Source organism: Olea europaea, unplaced genomic scaffold (assembly GCF_002742605.1).
Source record: "Olea europaea var. sylvestris unplaced genomic scaffold, O_europaea_v1 scaffold806, whole genome shotgun sequence".
In the NCBI taxonomy this organism is placed as follows: Eukaryota; Viridiplantae; Streptophyta; class Magnoliopsida; order Lamiales; family Oleaceae; genus Olea; species Olea europaea.
Genome location: NW_019266496.1, coordinates 54,054 through 58,470, shown reverse-complemented (window position 1 = coordinate 58,470; position 4,417 = coordinate 54,054). Strand labels below are relative to the sequence as shown.

At 32.8% G+C, this 4,417-nt stretch overlaps 1 long non-coding RNA gene across 1 annotated transcript; it reads left to right on the top strand.

Moving 5' to 3' along the window:
* The first annotated feature begins 1,209 nt into the window (after nucleotides 1–1,209).
* LOC111391558 lies at nucleotides 1,210–3,389 on the top strand. The gene is made up of 2 exons (XR_002702131.1): nucleotides 1,210–1,536; nucleotides 2,897–3,389. It is a non-coding gene; the product is annotated as an uncharacterized LOC111391558 (long non-coding RNA).
* The last annotated feature ends 1,028 nt before the right edge of the window (nucleotides 3,390–4,417 follow it).

Below are 4,417 nucleotides of genomic sequence, written 5' to 3'. Positions count from 1 at the left end.
AATTCATTGGGGATTTCTTCTGCTCCCCAGTTTCTAAATCTTAAATTCCCACCATGACTGCTCTTCCAATTACATGAATCTTGTGCATCAAATCTTTATGGCCTTGAACTTGCCTTGACAATTAAACTGTTGGTCCTTAGTTTCGGTTGTGTAAATATGCCTTAAAATAGTTCTCTCAGTTTAAAAATGAGAAACCTTTCTTGACGGCGACGAAACTCACCCGTCAGAATATATATTTTTCCCTGTAGAGGGGGGGGGGGGGGAGGCAATCAAACCTCGCATAGATCGAAATTTTGTTCTTGATTTTTGAATAATTCATATTTGACTCAAGAAAACGTAGAATTAAGTTTAAAAACACATTTCTTTATTAAAATTTTGTTCATCATTTTCATCCATTTAATTTCGAACAGTTCTTTTATTAATATTTTGCTCATCATAAAAAAATGCATATTTATATTTAAAGAATTTATAGTGTATTTAATATAAACAATATTCACTATTAATATTCTATCAAATAAACACAATTTGTTAAATATAAGTCGAATTGGATATAATCATTTAAGACTCATTCTATATACACAATTTGATAGGGGAAAATGCAAATTTAGATTCAAAATATAATTAGGAAGTAAAGTAAATGTTATAATTTATAGGGAAACTATAGATAAATTCTAAAAAAATTAGAAGAGCTACACTACAAGAAAAAAATCTTTTCGCACCATGTAAACGGCAACATTCTTCAATTGCATATTGCTAAAAGAGGTCTATTGCAATATTCAACAAATGTATGTTACCATTAGTTGAGTAAATTAAGATTTAACAATGTTCTTTGAATGAATGTTGCTAAAACACCCTTTTGCAACGTTCATAGACCGCCGCTGTTTTTTTTTTAATGTGCTTTGACCGTTGCTGTAGATATTTAGAAACGTTCAAAGAACGTTGCCGTTATCTACTTTTGCAACGGGCAATGGACGTTGCTGTATATATTTTAGCAACGTTCATGTGAACGTTGCAGTTAATTAGTTCAACAACGTGCAATGCACGTTGCCATTATATGTTTTAGCAACGTTCATGTGAACGTTGCAGTTAATTATCTTTGGCAACATTCTTCAAACGTTGTCATTAATTAAAACATACAAAACCCAAACCACACGACCTGACCCGACCCGACTCCGATAGTTTGGAAAAAACTCAATTTCAACTCTAAAACCGTGGATAGCCCTAATTTCTTCCCCCTCTTTCTCACTCTCGCTCTCTCGTCAATGATCTGCAAGACAGCAAGCACGACCATTCTCTCACTCTCGCCACCAAAATCCCTCTCTCTCTCGTGTCTCTTTGAGCCCTTGATGCGAAGCCGCCTTTCTTCCATCGACACCATCAACGACGCAGCCGAAACGAGAGTACAACAGGCAGCCGGGGAATCTTTTTAGAAGAAGAAGGCGTAGACCACTTAGCACTGAACCGTGAACTCTCTGAAGTACTGAAGTTCATTCGGCAGTAGGTGAGAGAAGAAGTTCATTCGGTCAATAGAAGAAGGTGAAGCCCAAAAGCCCTTTCATTTCTCATTTCTTTTTATTTATTTAGTACGAGTAAGATGGACCTATACAACATCTTTGGAAGGCAGTTTAAGATGGATTTAAGCAGTTTAACATATTTGAACGTTAATCGTGAGCAAAATGAATTTATATAATTTGTTTGATTGCTCGAGCTTGAGGGGGTTGGATTTATACATTTTAGTCATTTTGCCGTCGATTTTCCGTTAAATTAATAGTTTTCAAGATTTATTTTATTAGGGACAATAATATGCAAGTAATTTTTTTTTTTATCTTTATTGTACATTATCAGTACTGGTTATTTCTACTTATGTTTGGTGCTTTTATTTGGTGACAGTGATGAAAGTCAATGAAGTAGAAGTTACTCTTAACTGCAAGTAGTTATAATTATTTTTGTAGGTTCCTGTTCTTTTATTGTGTGTTTGTAGGTTCCTCTATACTGCATCTTATTCCTTATTCCGTTTTGCTAGTGGAGTAAGGATTTAAAACTTAGTGGTGAAGCTGCAGTAGAAAAAATCACTTTGGATGGTGTTCGAGGGCTGCGTACTATGATATGTACATATAGAAATATGCAGTAATTGTACATATAAATTTTTCTTGTAAACCAAGTTTATTCAATTCCATCGAGATCCCTTTATTCTCAGTGGATCTGAAGAAAATTGAAGGATCAGAAAATATTTTGGTGGTCTGGGTTCAGAGTGTTACTTAGTATGATTCAAATATGAGCAAGTTACAAAAGTGTTCAATTTTCAGCAGAAACAACGAGATAATGACTTTACTTCATAAATTTTGATGATTTGAGTTTGTGTTGGCTCAGATCTTTGCTCAATGTGAACGTTATGGTCGAATTTGATTTTTCTTTTCTTATAATCGTTGAATTGAACTTTAAATTGTTTGACTATCTTGTAGAGGTGAGTGTTCCTTGAGAAAATAATTTTTTAAGTATGATTTCTTGCCTGATATGTTCTGGACTGTATAAAAGAAGCTCTTATGATGATTTTTAAATTGCGCTTTTAGTATCTGGTGTGCGGTTGAGCTTGAAATTGATCTGCATTTTATTAGGATGAAGTTAAAGATTGTTGTTTTATATATCAATCCACTTGCTATATAAATTGAAAATCAATTGATTTGATGTGGATATAATCACTTAGGTTGTGAAATTGAATTAGTTGTGTAATGACAGTATTAATTGTAGATTGCGTAAAGTCCAGGAAAGATGATTAATTTTTTTATTTGAAAATGAGCAAACTGTGTTACCATGGTTATTTTGAGTATTGGACTCGAACAGTTACCCATTGTATGCTGCTTGTAGTGTGCATTCAAGAATTTGGGTTTGATTTCAGATATTTGAGATGGAATCAAACTTAGAGGAAGCGCTCAGGTTTAAAGCAAATGCTGAGAAGAAGTTTGCAGAGAGAAATTTTGTTGGTGCAAGGAATTAAGCTTTTAAAGCTCAGATGTCCTGTCCTGAACTGGAGGGCATTTCTCAAATGGTGGCAAATTTTAGAGTTTACATTGCTTCAGAGGCAAAAATTAATGGAGAATTTGATTTCTATTCAATTCTTGGAATGGATCCATCCGCATACAAGTCTAAGTTGAAGAAACGGTACAAGAAGATGGCAATGTTGCTTCATCTCGATAAGAACAAAACTGTGGGTGTTAACGGAGAAAAGGTAATTGCTGAAGAGAGTTTTAAAGAATTACGTAGTCTAGTTTTTGTATTTATAGGCTAACTTGTTTTCTTTGATACAAGTAATTTCGTTTTTTCAAGTGTGTAAGAAGGATTTGTGATGAGGAATTTATTACTCATTTTTATTGCATAAATAAATTTAACAATTAATGTGAAATGATTTTTATATATGTAAAGTAATATATAAATATATAACAATGTATGAGTAATTTTTTTTCAAAAGAATAGATAGAAAACGGCAACGTTCAATCTGTTTTGCAACGTTCAATGAACATTGCCTAAATCCTTTTTCGCAACTTTCAGTGAATGTTACCAAAACTCGTTTGCAACGCTCAGAACCTTGAGTTGCAATGTTCAATGAACGTTGCCAAAACTCTTCACTCTACGGCATCATCTGAATCCATAACAAACGCCTGAACGTTGCGATAGGTCTTTGGCAACGTTTTTTGATCGTTGCAAAATGTGATTTTGGGTGTAGTGTTAATATTTTGATAAAATGAGTGAGTAAGAGAGTGCCAAAAGTGTAAGCAAAAATGAAAAAGTCCAAATCTATTGCGATTTTGTCCCTATTTGATGGAGATTAAAATCAAATTATTAATAAATTTTGATTGAAAATTTATGGATCCCATGAAATATGTTATTAAAATTAATTAGTAACTTTGATTACTATTAAAATTTATATTTTAATTCATGTCAATCAGGGCTTTATTGACAAAGAAAAGAAAAGAAAAAAAACTCTCAAAAGTTAGGGGGTCAAGTGACCCCACAAAACTCCCTTGTGTCCACCCTTGGTTTGACACAATTAATTGATTTTTTTTTTTTTAAACAAAATCATGGTCGGTTGGTTCGATCATGGTTTGAAGTCTCAAACCGCTGGTTAATCGAATCAATCCAACACACTTACTTATTTATCGTCTTTTTTTTTTAAGAAAAATAAAATTTAGAAGATAAACCTTAATCTCATAACTATATCACAATTCTCTTCAATATATTATGTTATCGGTAAGTAATAGTACTGAAAACTTTCTTTCACAAACTCCTTATGTTAGACTTAGGTTTTTTTTCCCCATTCAGGTGGTCAAGCTACATAATGCATAAAAAGGCTACAAAATTTTTAAGTTTTTTGTTGATCTGTATCTATTAGTCTGATTTTATTTGTTAGTCAATAATTCTT